The following is an 18,576-nucleotide window of genomic DNA, read 5'->3' as shown; positions in this document are numbered from 1 at the left end:
ACAAAATAGCGAGTAATACTTTTTTACGAAAGTTTCAATGCTTATTTGCAAAAGAAAAAGAAACGAGAAAAATATTTTTAAAACTTTATCGTTGCTCAACATTTTGTCGTTTAAAGCAATGTATTGTATTCTTGATATTTATGGTTTCATAGCTACGTTTTATAAACCTCTTAAGAAAGAAGTAGTTGATCCATGTATAGTATTCGAGGTGTCAATTTATGACTCTGCTGTAAAAACCCTATAGAGAGGAATTAACATATTTGACAGGTAGGAAATTACCAGAATAAATAACTCACTAACTAATTGAGATAACGACTTAAAAAGCATAAACTTTTAACAGTTCGTGCACTTAATGGGCGTAGAAAGTTTCAGGTTTTATGCACTAAGTGCTTTATCTTTACTAATAATAAAGCTGAAAGTCTCTCTGTCTGGAGGTCTGGATGTCTGTAGGATGTCTGGATCTCTGTGACGCGCATAGCGCCTAGACCGTTCGGCCGATTTTCATAAAATTTGGCAAAGTTAGTTTGTAGCATGAGGGTGTGCACCTCGAAGCGATTTTTCGAAAATTCGATGTGGTTCTTTTTCTATTCCAATTTTAAGAACAAAATTATCATAAGATGGACGAGTAAATTACGAAATTATCATAACGTGGAACCGTAACATGGGCATAAGCTAATTGGCGAGATAGGAAATTATCATAACGTGGAACCGTAACATGGGTATAAGCCAATTAGCGAGGAAATTCACTATACGTTATTTGTAAATCTACAGCGAACCAAAAGACATTTTAAATTTTCTATTACGGGCAAAGCCGTGCGGGAACCACTAGTGAAAAATAAAGTGAAGAGCATTGCCGCTGCACAAGTTTTAACACTTTAGGCGTTGTACTCAAAATGCTTGCTTTAAAAATTCTATAAACGCAAGAACAGGTTTGAAACCTCTCGGTTGTAAACCGAGCGCTTTACCACCTCGGCTCTCCTTTTTCATAAAGCAATCAGAAGTTAACCATTTAAACCGAAATAATGCATCCGTTATTTTTTCTGCACGTTATTTTTAATGGACAGAATGTGAACATTTTTTTTTTGCGCAGAAATCGGGAGAAAAATCTTCAAAATGATGCCTTACTTATTGAAGGTTGATGAAGCGCTAAGGCACTTCTGGCGATCCCACGAACTACCTTTGAGAAATGCCTGTAGTTGTGAATTTCTAAAAGTAGGATGTACAAATGAAATACTGTCAGTACCCGCACGGCGATGCCTGTGCTAAGAATTTAAAGAAAGTCCGTTGATTAAAAAATCCATGCCCCTCCCCCTTTCTGATGTGAAATAATCATTTTTCTTCTACTAAAATGCATACACTCTTTTTCAAAAAACCTATTAAAGTCTCTTTGGAATTTAAAACTAGTCGCCGAAACGCATAAAAAAGATAAAAACAAGCGATAAAAACTCGCTGCTTTTATTGAATCATATGCACGCAAAGAATGTAACGTTAAATAACATCAAAACGTCGAGGGGGGATGAATAAAATTCGTAAATTAAATGGGGAAAAAAGAAGCAAAAGCAAGCGCTGCAGTTGATTCACTTGGTCATGACGTCATTTCCATCACGCAATGACCATCGTAAATTGAAGATTGCTAAAACTTCGGCTATGCTTGGAAGTCGTGCCGTACTCCACATTAAAAAAAATAAAAAATAAATAAATTAATTAGTTAATTTGAATTTTGAAATTTTGAATTCAAATTATGTTTTTCTCAGTCACGAACAGCGTCAGGATCCTACTCATTGGAGTTATTGTTTCTAGAAACGGATCTTGTCCCCCTTAAGCCTGCCCGTCCTCCTGGGCGGTTACGTGTGCATGGTTGTGTGAGTGTGTGTAGTCTTGTGTGTGTGCCTAGTTCTGTGTGTACGCACATATTCGTGGGTGAGGGTGTGTGTGTGAAGGCGTGTGTGTGTGTATATATGTGAGTATGTGAATGTGCGTGTGCGTAAGACATCGACACCTCCGACTAGGAGAAGCGGATTATTCAGGACAGGAGGAGCCGCGCCTGCTGAGGCCGGTGGGCAGTGGTGCTGCAGAGGATCCTGGTCCAAGCTGAAAAAGGAACCGGACGGTCAAGTGAGGACAATAAGCAATCGTGATTGCTCAAAAAAAGTTTTTAAAAGTTTTTGTTTTTGAATAGACGTGAAATGTTTTTACTATTACATACTTAAATTTTAGAAAAGAGGCTGTTATACATTTTGCGGAATGAGTTTAGAAAAAATTAAACCCAGGAAATTAAAAAGAAATAAAGGTTATTTTAAAAAATTATAAAAAATACAAAAATCGCTCTGCCAAACTTTTTTTTCATCATACTTAAAATTAATATTTCTACATTTTTGTTTAAAAATATTTTTCTGGTGCAATTGATTTAGGGTCTTTTAGGTAAAAATACTAAAAACTGCTAAAAAAACATAAAACATTGAAAAACGTTTCTTTCTAATTTAAATATTAATGCAAATTATAGCCTATAGCCTTCCTCAATCAATGAATTATTCAAAGCGTAAAGAATTTTTCAATTCGAACCAGTAGCTCCTGAGATTAGCGCGTTCAAACAAACAAACTCTTCAACTTTATATTATTAGTAAAAATTGCAAAAAAAGAATATAAGTCTTGATACTTAAAATACACCACCAGCTCAGTTATTCGATCCAAGGACTGCAGTTTCGTGCTTTTTAGCACTCATCAACCCGGAATATCAATCACATGAGCTGGAGGCGAAAAACCTCTTAAGGGAGCCAAGAGAGTCAAACAAACTGGTAACTAATGCAGAATTAGCAAACCAGATGAGCGACCGCAGCAATGGTGCAGTTCAACTCAAAGATTGATGGCAAAGCATGGTATTTTGTAGTAATGCTGCGGTCGCTCATCTGGTTTGCTAATTCTGCATTAGCTACCAGTTTGTTTTGCTCTCTTGGCTCCCTTAAGAGATTTTTCGCCTCAAGCTCATGTGATTCCAATTTCGGGCGGATGAGTGCTAAAAAGCACGAAACAGCAGTCCTCGAATGGAATAACTGAGCTAGTGGTGTATTTTAAGTATTTCTGCCTTAGCCCTGGCTTAGGGCGGTAACTTACTGCAAATATGTCTTGATGTTTGTATAAAATTAATTATTCATACACGTAAAATATATTTACAGACAATACATTTTATCAAGATACCGCGAAAAAGGAAGTTATTTTATTTTCAGTGCTTACATTTTTTTTATCGCATCTTAAAGCGTCATTAAGTTTGTAAACGTAATTTGACTAATCCACGTTCTCCGAATTTTATAGTTACTGCACAGTAAAATGTTATAAAATAAAGCACGGTCAGGCAAACGCTTTAATTTTTACTGATCAAAATGAAAAGCGAATGTTTAATGTAGTTATAAATATACGTTCTCACTATCATAATTTAAAAGGATTTACGCGAACATCATTTTTTATAAAAGGTTGCAAAGTTGACCGAAAAATCGAGGGCCAGATAAACAAGGTGCTACTGTACAACATAGTAGGAATTTAATGCAAGTTAATAGATGTACGTATGGCGTAAACTATCTATTGTGTTGCCATTTACAGCTGTGGGATAATACAGTAATTTATGAGCATAAATGATATTATTACGTCCATGATTCTTGGTATGATTCCAAAGGAATTGAATATGTGAAAGGCATATGATGAACTTGACGTAATGTGGATTAATATACGTAATTACTGACTTCATATAAGAAAGAGCTATTGATGCGTGTTTGGAACAAAATATAGTTAATATTTAGCTTTTGGAAGCCTAAAATGTCTACGAAAGGAAAGTAAACCTATGCCATTTTTGCAGTATTTCTATAAGTGAGCGTTGTATGGAAACAACATTATCATCGGTAGATGTTATTAGTACGAGATCCGACTGCAAAATTCTGCACTCATCGAGTATAAAGTCAAAATCAAATTTTTATATTACATTATGAAAGGAGCAATGTGTTTTGGCTAGGTTGCCTAGCAAGAAGTGCCCGCAAGTATTTTTTATCAAATTAATATTGTTTGAAATTTTGGGGTAAAAATGACACATTTGTTATTAAAATAAACTATACTCTGCTTCAAAGAAATATGCCTAAAGAACTTGAAAAGTTATGGTTGCCGTTGCGCAACTGGCCGCTACCAATTGGCAGCCACATGTAAACGGGTACTATTGATGCACATTTATACACTCATAAAGTATAGTCATCATTTATATATCAAATTAAAGCTAACTTTTTTCTGACCGTATTAAACTAAGGTTGCCTATGCAAAGATGGCCGCAAGTGGGGGTTGCCAGCTGGTAAAGATTGTTTAGATTGAAAGAGTTAGCGCTTTACAATATTCGTTCGACAGGGATGGCGATAGCCAGCTCTACGCATGGCGTATCCAAGATGGGCAGCTCCACCCCCCCCCCCCACTTCAAAAAAAATATTTAGAATTAAAAACAAAAAAATTAAATTGACGATTGTTTCAATTTCTAAATTTATTTAAAAGTACATTTGTAGTAACTTGTTTCTGAGTTTAAAAGTGTTATAAATCTTCTTTGGGAGCTCATTGAAAAGGGAAAATAATTGGCGTTTAGTTGGGATAATACCGCAATCATTTTAGAATTTCATTGCTTCCAAAATTGGGATAAAAAGGGGGCTGGGGTGCTAAAAACCAGTCTAATAACTGCCCAAATGATGGGCCTTTTCAGGTGTGCCTCGAATTTCAAATTTTTCCCGGGTGGAAACTCTCAATGGGCCGAATGGAACTCAAAATTTCCCCGAATGATGATAATTCGCCTAATGGAACTCCAAATTTTGTCGATAGATATTTTTATCATATCGTCAAACAAAATTTTTCGAATGATGATATTTTTGCCATATCGTCAAACAGAGTTTGCCGAGTAAGAAAATTTTTGGGAGGTCACAGTGCCTTCTCATCAGGGTTCCCCTACGGCTGCCTTCCATGGCTCCTTCCTTACGGCTCCTTTCATGGTTGAGCTGGATACGCCCTTGGTTGTACGAGTTTTTAAAGTCATCGCGCATGCGTCAATTGTTAGTGTTCTCAACCAACGGTGCAAACAGTAGTAGAATCAAATTTCAAATGCTCCAAAGAAATAAAATTAATAAATTTTTGTGTGGTTACATTTGAGATCCCATAGACATATATAATTCCTCAATAAAAGGTAAAATTAATTTGTATTGTAAAAATATTTAAATAATTTTCTTGTTTTTCGGAAACATTTTCTGTATAATATAATTGTCTTTTCATAAATAACTGGAGTCATATTCTTTCACAAATATTAATCTTTTATTCTAATTTTATAGATGAAAGACATTTTATCTTTTATATATATATATATATATATATATATATATATATTTAGGAATGCATGTTATACGTATATGGGATTTTTTATGTAACCAACAAAAATTTATTAATTTTATTTCTTTTGGAGCATTCGAAATTTGTTTCTACTACCGTTTGCACTGTTGGTTGAAAACACTAAAAATTGACTCAAGCGGGATGACTTTAAAAACTCGTACAACCTAGGTCGTATACAGCTCAACCAAGAAAAAAAAAGGGAGAGAGCAGCCGTAGGGAAGCCCTGATGGGCAAATTCGGCAAATTTTGTTCAACGATATGGCAAATATATCACCATTCGGAAAGTTTTGTTTGACGATATGATAAAAATATCATTCGGCAAAATTTGAACTTCCTTTAGGCGAATTATTATCAGGGAAATTTGGATTTCCATTCGGCCTATTGAGAGTTTCCATCCTGATAAAATTTGAAGTTCGTGGCGCACCTGAAAAGACCCATCATGTAGGCAGTTAGGCGTTTGGTTTGTAGCGCCCCCCTCCGTTTTATTCCAAGATTTTGAAAGCAATGAAATTTTAAAATGAGTGCGGTATTATCCGAACTAAACACCAATTACTTTCCCTTTTCAATGAGCTCCCAAAGAAGATGTATGTATAATACTTTCAAACTCAGAAACAAGTTACTACAAATGAACTCTTTGATAAATTTAGAAATTGAAACAACCGTCAATTTATTTTGTTGTTTTTAATTCTAAATATTTTTTATTTTTGAAGTGGGGGGGGGGGGGAGCTGCCCAATCTTGTCTCCCTCTGGATACGCCCATGCGTAGAGCTGGCTATCGCCATCCCTGTCGAACGAATATTGTAAAGCACAAACTCTTTCATTCTAAGCAATCTTTAACAGCTGGCAACCCCCACTTGCGGCCATTTTAGCATAGGCAACCTTAGTTTAATACATTCAGAAAAAAATTAGCTTTAATTTGATATATAAATGATGGCTATACTTTATGAATGCATAAATGTGCATCAATAGTACCCGTTTACATGTGGCTGCCAATTGGTAGCGGCCAGTTGCGCAACGGCAACCATAACTTTTCAAGTTCTTTAGGCATATTTCTTTGAAGCAGAGTATAGTTTATTTTAATAACAAAAGTGTCATTTTTACCCCAAAATTTCAAACAATATTAATTTGATAAAAAATACTTGCGGGCACTTCTTGCTAGGCAACCTAGCCAAAACACATTGCCCATTTCATAATGTAATATAAAAATTTGATTTTGACTTTATACTCGATGAGTGCAGAATTTTGCAGTCCGATCTTAGACTATGTTCAGAGGCGATTCGAAATTAATTTTTTAGTAGCGTCGAAATCGTTTATTTTCCGAGTGAAACTCCTAATTTTACCGAATTGACCTCCAAATTTTGTAGAATCATGATAATTTTTCTGAATTTAACTCCAATTTTTGTCGAATGAGTGATTTCACAGCAATTCAGTGCAAATAATGTATCCGGAAACGCATCTTTTGTGTCTAAAAATCCATTTGATTGCGAAGTAAATGCCCAAAAACTAGGAGATGAAAACAGTACATTCATTCCTAATCCTAAACAAATCAGAATCACTTTGGACTTAGTTATCAAAAATAACAATGGCAAATCAAACTGTTATCAATTTTTCTGCCCGTGGTGTTGCAGACAAAAAGTAAGTATTTTTCGATATCGCTGTCATGTTTCAAATTGCTAATTGGTTGCCATTCAGAGGGATGAGGAAGTGTCGTCAAGAGAAGTAAGCGGCCCAGCTGAGATTTATCACGGAGAGTACAATCTTTTGAAGTTTCACCTGTTGTAATATAAAAATGTCAAGCAGTGGAAACCCAGAAAGAGAAAAAAACTGCAATTTAGCTGATGGTCCGGAAGCCCTAACCGCTAGCAGGATCCATTTGGATGAGACGCCATCAGTCTGAGACTGATCTCATTAGTCTGGATTAGGGAATAATCGAACTGGAGGAAGACGTTACCTCATTGAAGCTGAAAGGGCCAACAAACTGGTAAATGAAGTAAACTAGCGGTACCCGCACGGCGATGCCCATGCTAGGAATTTAAAGGAAGTCCGTTGAGTAAAAAAATACACGATCCCTTCCATTCTTTCTGATGTGAAATGATCATTTTTCTTCAATTAAAATAAGTGCACACATTTTCAAAAACCTATTAGAGTCTCTTTGGAATTTAAAACTACAGTGAAACCTGTGTAAGTTGACCACTTGCGGTGCAGTACTTTGGTGGTCAACTTAGACAGGTGGTCAACTTATAAAGGGGGTAATAATTTTTTTTTTTTTTTTGGAATTCTTGCACCATGGCACCTTTTGTAATTCTTGCAATTGACACCTACTATTTCTGTTTAACTCACTTTCATTGTTTAGCATTACTTTGAAACAATAATTTAAGATTTTATTCAAATATTTTTAGAGATTATTTCCCCAGAATGACGTATAATGTGTCGTGCAAATTTAAAATTTCAGTAAATTGATCAAAAAAAAAAAAGCCTTATTGGTTATGAAAAGTTACTCATTTTATATTAATAGTTCCTAAAAATTTATAGCTAATCAAAAATTACAAATTTTTCGCTTAACAACAGAAGAAAAACAAGTTTGGAGAATAAAAAGGTTCTTAATAGTTTTCCCATGTGGGTTAAACTCAAAAGGAGGTTTAGTTATGCTGCTGTTTCATTTAGTTGGTAAAATGCTGCTCTGGCATCAGAAATATTCTTGGAAAGCTTAAAAAAAAATTATAATAAAATAATTTGCTAAATAAAATTTTAAAAAATAAACCAAGTGGTCAACTTACAAAGGGTTTTTTACAATACTCCAAACCAAACTTGGTGTTCATTAGTGGTCAAGATTGACAGGTGGTCAAAATAGAGAGGTGGTCAAGTTACAGAGGTTTTCCTTCATTATATAAGATAGGACTAATTCCGTTCCTGACAAAAGCGGTCAACATAGACAGGTGGTCAACTTACAAAGGTGGTCAACTTTACAGGTTTTACTGTATTCGCTAAAACACATAAAAAATAAACATTAGCTTTAAAACTCAAAATGATCCTTCAGCTGTATAGTTCATCGCTTAACGCGCCAAGAAACCGCGCTATCGCAACCCTGCCCTTTAGCGAGTGAAGTGTTTTTTTTTTTTTTTTTCTGCAATTTAAAATGTTTTGCCAAATAAACAATAGTATATCAAAAACGTTATAATGAACAATCACAATTGAATAATACGACTAATGAAATTATTTACTGAGATAAGTAATATCTTCAACTATGAGGACAAAAACTAACGTTGTAGAAATAAGGGAAACAAAACATATAAAAATCCTACAAAATCAAATTTATGTATCTGAATATCGAAAAAAAAAAAACGCATTCAAAAATCGATTCGCTGAACACAACAGTCCCACAATAGCGTAGCTATCGACACTGTTGGCCAGCGCCCTCTCGAGTTGCCTTACCTCGCCAACTATTAGGAATTCATAGAACTAAACTTACCCCACCATCTAATAGGAATTCATAGAACTGAACAATTTATTAAACATTTAATTTGCAATTACAAATATTTCGGGAACGCAATCGAACGATATAAAAAGTATCCTCTGTCCGTCTCCTAGTTCTTCGCTACCTCCCAACCAATTTTCAGCCAAATCGGTTCAGCCGTTCTTGAGTTATTAATAGTGTAACTAACACGACTTTCCTTTATATATAAAGTAAATTTTATATTAACAGCGATTGTCCACAGCGTGATTCTACTCGTGAATTGAAGGCAAAGCTTGGGTACTTAGCAGTAAGTACGACCCGACCACACGTGCATATATACGTAAGAACGTATCGACGCCCGAAATACCCATTTTGACGATTCCCGAGTTAATTACAACGAGTTTTCTCGTGACTTCTGTATGTACGTGTGTGCGTATGTATGTCACATAACTCAACAACGGTATGTCCTAGATAGTTACAATTTGGTACTTAGACTCCTAGTGGGGTCCTAGTTGTGCACCTCTCCTTTTGGTTGGATTCGGGTGTTCTAAAGGGGTCTTTTGCTCCTTTTTGGGGGGTAAATCATTGTTAATTTCGACGCAAACTCAAGTGGTGTTGTAATTTGGCGGACACTTGGCGATATATATATCGCCAATCTTTTGGTCGCCAAGTTTTGTCGCCAACTTGGCGACAAATTTGGCGATGTTTTTTTGAATTTTAAGTCTGGTTTCAATTTAGCCACTGTTGGTAATATTTAGAGAGTTAACTTTTGAATCACATTACAATTGCCGATTGTGGGAAATAACATTAAATTGGCGTAAAAGGAAGTCATGTGATGCACACATCAGCTCGTATTTTTTCAAGGTACCACCTATCATAGAAGGAAAACTATTACTCGATTCTTGTTTCAGAAAAAACAAATGTTAAGTATTTTTTGAATAAGATCAAGCTTTAATTAAATCCCTGCGATTTCACCAATATTTCTTACTTTTGATATTTTTTTATGTTTTTCTGCAGGAAAAGTGCAACTGAAATTGAAAAGAAGTTATTAATTGTTCCTGAGATTTAAAGGAATGATCATTTATTCTTAAAAATTATTGGTTGTCAGGGAAAGAAAGTTTGAATGTTGAAGCAAGGAAAAAACATTTTCATCCAAATAGAAAGGGAAAATATTAACAGATTTTAAAGCTTCATCATAAGGAAGAATAATTTTATCGCAGAGTTTTTGCTTTGGAGAACAATTTTCACTTTCGAATATTCCATACAAATGCACGCATTCATGCATAGAATACTTGGAATGCAATCAAATCTAATTTTAAAAAAATGTTTTTATGACCTCAAAAAAGAAGTTTAAATGGAATTTGCAGTGGTAACAAAAAGAAAACTACACAAGAATTTTTGTAAAAGGATGCAGCGATAATTAATGCCTTGCTATTTGTTGTTAAATCTTTGGAAAAATTAATTTATGTAACTATTTCCAAAAGGAGGAGTTTAAATTTGAATGATTAAAAAAAAGTAGTTTAGTAATAAATTTTATCCGCTTAAAAGCAAGGATTAATCAAATTAAATGTTTTGCATTCTTTAGTGTTGACCATAGTTTTGACAGCATTTTTACTGCGTAGATTCTAAATGCAATGATTGTTATTACTTTCTTCTATATCTAATATATAGAAGAAAGTATTGGATTCGTGCAAATTTTCGAATTTCGAATTTTGACGGATTCGAACGTTTTGAGGTGTGCTGAGTCCATTTCGACCATTTTTGGAAAATGTCTGTCTGTCTGTGTGTGTGTGTATGTATGTATGTATGTGTGTATGTATGTATGTGTGTATGTATGTGTGTCACGTCTGTGTGTGACCAGTTTTTTGTGGCCGCTCTACAACAAAAACTACCGCATGAAATCGAACGAAATTTAGTACACATATGTGCCCCTATGTGAACTTGTGCCCATTAGTTTTTGGCGCGAATTCCTCCAAGGGGGGTGGAGCAATGGGACGTTTTTCGAGTTACGCGTGCTTGCTATTCCTCAGGAAGTAACTGGCGGAATCAAACAAAATTTGGTCCATATGTTGGTATTAACAGGAACAGGTGCTGATTCAATTTTGGTGTCAATAACTCAAACGGGGGTTGAGCTATAGAACGTTTTTTGTCGTCAATTGTGACTGCTGTATCTCAAGAAATAATGAACGGAATGAAAGAAAAATTTATCGGCAAGTAGCCCTTAGTGGGTATAAGAACTGATTTTATTTTTGTGTCAACAGCTAAAAAGGGGGGTAGCGCAATCACCCGTTCTTTTTTTCCATTTTGAGTGCCCTATCTCAAGAAGTAATGCTACGTTCTGGTTGAAATTTGGAATATATGTGAATCCATATGTAAACAGGCTTTGGTTCAATTTTGACGCCGGTCGCTCCAAGAGGTGTTGATTTTTTTTTTTTTTTTTTTTGCGAATAAAAATATTTTTATTAATGCAACAATAAGAAAGATAAATCGTAATAGATTGTCGTCTGCGTATTTCTCGTGATTTTAATTGTATGGAAATGATCGGAAATATTAACTCAATGATTTAAAATTTTTAACTGTTGCCATCTTATGTTTGTTAACAAATAAAATATTTGTAATTAATTTAAGCAAGGCTTTTAAAATAACTTTCAATTTTCGCTCTTTGCTTTGCTTTTGCAATAATTCAGACATTGGGATAGTCGTCAAGTTTTTGCATGTGTAATTTTGTTTTTGTTGGGAATATTGCTTCCTCGTCAAGCATGGGGAGGGATCAGAAAAAAAAAAAAGAAAAATATAGAAGAAAGTTTCGTGATGGCCACAACATACTAGTTTTTTCTATTAACGGTGGTAGTTACATGTTGTGATTCTGGTTTTTACTCTCAGGAAAATATTTTACTTCAAATTAAACTAGAACTATCAAGCTTAAGTTTTACATTTATATTTGATTGTTTCATATATTTTTCTTTTAAGGCTTAAGTAAAAGTGTTTTACTTTTATTTAAGCCCTAAAAAGACCATTTTTGGACAACAAAAAATAGCTTATTTTATTATCTTTTCTAAAAGAATAGATTTTTATAACTCCAAAGATGATTCTTAATTTTCGCTTCTACGATAATAAGAAACACAATTATGGCCAATTAAGTACACCGGAAATTATATCGTGAGGACCGGAAGTTGCGTTTCAAGATCGCAAAAACTCCGAAGACCATTAAAAAAGAAAAGTTTTAAAATAAGTAAACGTATTGACAAGTATAGTCAAATGGTGAAATAAGAAAATAATATTTTTATTTATTTTCCGATTTTTAGCCTCTATTTAATTAAAAAAAATAACTCCTGCATATTAGTCCAGTCATTATAGTAAGTTCACCTCGGAATTCGAGATACCCAGCTGTAAGTCTGTAAATACTTGTATATTGACACCCTAAAAGTTTTCTCAAAACCTACATACGGTAGGGTGTACGCAACTATTAAATTTCAAGGTCAAAGGTCACAAAAATCGTTTTTTTGCGCTTTTTTTTTTGTAAATATCTCATTTCCTATGGGTTTTTTTGCTATTTGTATTTATTATCAATATCTTAGAATACAAAATTCTCTACAAATTTTGTTTAAAAATTTTTTTTATACGGTGAACCGTTTTCGAGATAGAGGGCGGAGAGCGCGCGGTCACAGGATCACTTCAGGTCAACCGGTGCCTCCGGTCAAAAACGCGCCATATATAGTTGATGAACTATCGATAAGTCAATGATTATAAATATTTGTCAATTTTTATTAATTATTATATTATATTTTATCATTTTTTCCCTAACCTATCCACTTTTTATTCAGTATTAATTTAATTAACAACACTTATCTGCCCATGTAATTGCAGAATTGTTAATGAAAATATAGGAATTATATTTGAATTTTAACCTAATTAATATTAATAACTTCTTACATGATGAAAAATAAATAAATTATGAATTAATCTTTTTATTAAAAAATATCATTCAATACATTTATTTTTATTAAAAGTAAAAAAATGGAATAAAGGGTACAAAAACTACAATTTATAATTTTAATCATCTTCTTCCTCTTCATCGTCGTCTCCCGGCTGCTGGTAAATTTCATACTGGTCTTCATTATCGTCTTCAACGACATTTGTCTCAAGTTCTTCCATGATTTCGGGGTCAAAGGTTCCATCTTCGTTAATGTCGCTCTGATACGGTACAGCATTGAGACAAGCTTGCCCATTACATTGGCCACAAGCTAAAGAGCATTGCAATCCCGCTTTCCTGCATCCGAATCGCGAACCACAACCACTCTTCCAGTAGCAGAAAATTGTATTTAGCAAATCTTCTGGAGCAGGTGGTAAAATTGTCATGATAGCCTCCAGAAAATCGTTTCGCATTGCCCAACCCCATACCTGGGGCTCCAAATCATGCCCTAACCAAGTTTGAACTTGATAATATACACGTTTGAAATGTTGATGAGCAGCTGCACTTTTTGATGGAACATTTGAAAGCTGCAAGGTTTATTAAGTTTTGTAGACTTGACGTAATGCATATAATGAAGATGATCGAGACTTTTCACTGATTTCGGAGCATTATAGACTGCCAATAAAGTTTGAGTTCCACTCTCTAATAATCTCTGGGCCGAACAATTTTCTTCCTCAAATGTTGCAGCTAGTTCATCCAAATTTGTCAGTTTCTCAAAAACTTTTAAAAATGATTTTTTTTCTCTTTTTAAAAAGCGCAGAAGTTGTGTCATAGCCACTTAATGCGTGCAGAAATAAAATATGTGTTTTGGAATGAGGATAATTATCAAAACTTTTAGTCGAGTATATCTCCGTTTTTACATTTCCTTTCCCAACTTTTTTAAAGAAAATTTCTTGTTCGTAAGACAGTGTACGCCCAATTAAAATGACAAGTAAATCAATATCTTGTCCTATTATAACTGCAGTTTTTTCAGACTTTGATTCCTCAATTGCAGTTTCAACAATAAGAACATCCGCATCATCTCTAGCTTGTTTAGTTGTATTATTTGCAGCTTGTAATTTTTCAATTAACATATTAATGAGCATATCTTTGTTATTTCGATTTGATAAGAATTTCTTGAGTAACTGGTACAACCATTGTTTCATCGAAACAGACAAATATTTATAATCATTGATTTATCGATAGTTCATCAACTATATATGGCGCGTTTTCTACCGGAAGAATCGGTTGACCTGAAGTGATCCTGTGACCGCGCGCTCTCCGCCCTCTATCTCGAAAACGGTTCACCGTATAAAAAAAAATTTTTAACAAAATTTGTAGAGAATTTTAAATTCTACAATATTGATAAAAATACAAATAAGAAAAAACCCATAGGAAATGAGATATTTACAAAAAAAAGCGCAAAAAAACGATTTTTGTGACCTTTGACCTTGAAATTTAGTAGTTGCGTACACCCTATCATATGTAGGTTTTGAGACAACTTTTAGGGTGTCAATATACAAGTATTTAGAGACTTACAGCTGGGTACTTCGAATTCCGAGATTCTTACCTAATTTAAGCTTAAATGACTGGACTATATACAATTGACGTTTCAGGGACGTTAAGGAATGTAATAGACACTGAGTAACTCCGAACCGAGTGCTCATAAAAATTGAGTTCGTGAAAAAAATCATAAAAATTCGTCATAGTTGCTAGCTTTCTTCTTCTTTTTAATCACTGTGTTCCAAAGAAGTTGGTTACTTTGCTTTGAACTGTCTGAATGTTTCTTTTTTACTTTCTTCTATATCTAATATATAGAAGAAAGTATTGGATTCGTGCAAATTTTCGAATTTCGAATTTTGACGGATTCGAACGTTTTGAGGTGTGCTGAGTCCATTTCGACTATTTTTGGAAAATGTCTGTATGTCTGTGTGTGTATGTGTGTGTGTGTGTGTGTGTGTGTGTGTGTGTGTGTGTGTGTGTGTGTGTGTGTGTGTGTGTGACCAGTTTTTTGTGGCCGCTCTACAGCAAAAACTACCGCATGAAATCGAACGAAATTTGGTACACATATGTGCCCCTATGTGAACTTGTGCCCATTGGTTTTTGGCGCGAATTCCTCCAAGGGGGGTGGAGCAATGGGACGTTTTTTGAGTTGCGCGTGCTTGCTATTCCTCAGGAAGTAACTGGCGGAATCAAACAAAGTTTGGTCCATATGTTGCCATTAACAGGAACAGGTGCTGATTCAATTTTGGTGTCAATAACTTAAACGGGGGTTGAGCTATAGAACGTTTTTTGTCGTCAATTGTGACTGCTGTATATCTCAAGAAATAATGAACGGAATGAAAGAAAAATTTATCGGCAAGTAGCCCTTAGTGGGTATAAGAGCTGATTTTATTTTGGTGTCAACAGCTGAAAAGGGGGTGGCGCAATCGAACGTTCTCTTTTTCCATTGTAAGTACCCTATCTCAAGAAGTAATGCTACGTTCTGGATGAAATTTGGAATAAATGTGAACCCATGTGTAAACAGGCTTTGGTTCAATTTTGACGCCAATCGCTCCAAGAGGTGTTGATTTTTTTTTTTTTGCGAATAAAAATAGCTTTATTAATGCAACAATAAGAAAGATAAATCGTAATAGATTGTCGTCTGCGTATTTCTCGTGATTTTAATTGTATGGAAATGATCGGAAATATTATCTCAAAATGATTTAAAATTTTTAACTGTTGCCATCTTATGTTTGTTAACAGATAAAATATTTGTAATTAATTCAAGCAAGGCTTTTAAAATAACTTCCAATTTTCGCTCTTTGCTTTGCTTTTGCAATAATTCAGACATTGGGATGGTCGTCAAGTTTTTGCATGTGTAATTTTGTTTTTGATGGGAATATTGCTTCCTCGTCAAGCATGGAGAGGGATCAGAAAAAAAGAAGAAAAATATAGAAGAAAGTTTCGTGATGGCCACAACATACTAGTTTAAATGTTTCTTTACTACACAAATTAAAAAAAGTGCTGTCATCGTTTGTTCTCAAGATTTTTCTCTAACTTTAGTTAATTTTGGAATGTTAAAGAAAATTTACCAAAAAAAAAGGGGAAACTGTGCTGGAACACTAGAAGCCATCAGAAATTTTATAACTCAAAAATATTGCTCGCTTTAAGCGGGGTTTGCTTTAAAAGCGAGTTATGCTTCCATAGACTTAACATTGTACCAAGTATTTCTGACTTCCACGCTAAATCCGGGCTCTCGTTATATCAGGGCTCGTTATAAGCGAGTTCGACTGTACTACTTGTTTAGAAATACACATCAAAACAATGTGATATACAGGAGTCATTTGTATGTCAGAGGGCTAAAGTTCTTTCAAATAAATTGCTACATACGTGATCCAAGAACTTCTGTTGTCTCCACTCTAAAAACGAATATCACTAAAATCCGCTAAACAACGTCTGATCCCTCTCAAAGAATAAGTAATAGGAATTAAGAACACAATTGACTAAACTCAAAGTAAAAACAATCCCGAATCAATGAAGTCCATCCATCGTCTGTACTAATAAAATAAAGCTGAAAGTCTGTGTCTCAGGATGTCTGGATCTCTGTATGTATATTATGCGCATAGCGCGTAGACCGTTCGGCCGATTTTCATGAAATTTGGCACAAAATTAGTTCGTACATCGGGGTGAGCAGCTCGAAGAGATTTTTTGAAAATTCGATTTTGTTCTTTCTCTGTTTCAATTTTAAGAACATTTTACCGAGCGAATTACCATAACATTTACCAGTAAATTATCATAACATGGTCAAGTAAATTATCATAACGTGTACGAGCAAGTTACCATAATGTGGGCGAGCAAATGAAGCAACTTGGCGAGAGATTCATCATCGATTATTTGTAAATATAGAGGGGAACCAAATGATCTTTTACGCTTCTACTACGGGCAAAGCCGTGCGGGTACCGCTAGTACCTTTATAATGGTGTATGGATTTAATTGTTAAGTTAAAAGCAAAGGTAAATCGTTGGCATTGAAAATAGCCTTTAAGAATATTAGAAGGAAGGAAACGGCTTTAACATGGTTGACAGAGGTAGCATGACATAAAAGATTGGTTAGCGTCAGCGGTCATTTCTCTGCTCAATAGGGTGGGAAGAATAGAAAATTGATTGTTCAAATCATTATCCTGTTTCGTTCCTAGCACTGATATGGTCATATCGCCTCCCCCGGGCTAAAAACACATACGTATGGTCGTTTGACAACTAGATGAATACGTAACCTCGATTTTTTTTCCAAAAGTCTTTGACATCAATAAAAAAACCTTGAATTTAGTGTCTGACAGTTAATTGACGTACGTAATTATTGAAAAAAATAAATAATAATAAGGGAAATTATATATATATATATATATATATATATATATATATATATATATATAGTATGTTTCTGCTTCATGCTTTTCTGTATATTTCTGCTTTGTGGGGGCTGGGTTGTAAAGAAAAGTGTTGTACTTATTATCTTATGAAGTGAACATATCTAACTAATGAAAAACCACAAAATTTTCTGCTGGATAAACCTGTGGTAATTTTGCTTTAAATCAAAGTTTCACGGAGATATTTTTCTTTATATTCTGTTTTTTTTTTTTTTTTTTTTTCATTTTTCAAAAAAAAAAAAAAATTATTTCCAATATTTTCTGGTTAACTAAAGCTATTTTCTTTCTCAGATTGCTGTTTTTTATTTCATCTTTTGTTTCTTATCCGAAATTGTATTTTTTGTAGGCTGACTAAAATATGTAATGGCGAGGTTTTTATTTTGGTTCCAGCAACGGTTTTTCTTGACATTTATTTTATCCAAAACTCGCTTTATATTGCTTTTTGATTTATTTATTTATTTTAATAAGTTTCGGAAAGGATTATGGAGTTAATCAAAACTTCGTTTCTATAATGTTCTCCCATTTTAACGAAAGTAAATGGGTTTAAAATAAATTTAGAATATGAAAATAGTACGACTCTTTTATCAATATTTAAGTCTACCCAAGCCATATTATTAGGGCGTATTTTTAATGATTTTTCGACTTAATGTTTTTTGTTTATTTATAGTTCTGAAAGAAAAATCTATTTATTTTATTACGTTTTAAAACTTCCTCGGAAAAAAATCTGCCAATTTTGTATTTGATTAAATTCCATCGCATATTCTGCTTTTTTCGAAAAAGACACAACTGAAATTTTCCATTAGTAATTATTATTTTTTTTAATCAGTTTTGCTTTTCTGTAAAGTTCAGTTTTCTTTCCAATACGCACATCACTTCAACTGCGTTTTTTTTTCTTTTCGTTTAGTAATAGATTCCTTATTCAAAACAATTTCAAAATGAAAAATTACTATGCATGAAATACATTAAAAGAGCAAATATTCGGTATGGTAAAGTTCCATTTACTAATTAAGTATTTCCCATTTTAAACATTGAGCGAGAAAAACTGTTAAACGAGCAACCTTCGTGTTTTTGAAAATATTTTTAACAAAATAAGAGAATAATAAATGACTTTTGAATTAATCTAATTGAAAGTAACCATTTGTTTTTACGGTTTTTTTTTTTTTTTTTGAAAACTTTGTAGTAATTAGGAAAAGATGGGGAAACAGCTTAATAATTGTTTTTTTAATAATTTGAGAAATGATCACCATCCAATTGTTTTGGAAATAGAAAATTAAAAGCTAAAAACAAAGGGATGAGTTTAAAAAATGAAATACATTAAAACAAGTGCTTATTTTTTATTAATGTCATCCTGAAAGAAAAAAAAGA

The sequence above is a fragment of the Uloborus diversus genome, unplaced genomic scaffold, assembly GCF_026930045.1.
Source record: "Uloborus diversus isolate 005 unplaced genomic scaffold, Udiv.v.3.1 scaffold_11, whole genome shotgun sequence".
Classification (NCBI taxonomy): Eukaryota; Metazoa; Arthropoda; class Arachnida; order Araneae; family Uloboridae; genus Uloborus; species Uloborus diversus.
The sequence above is the reverse complement of the archived record's forward strand: the minus strand, read 5'-3'. Positions refer to the sequence as shown.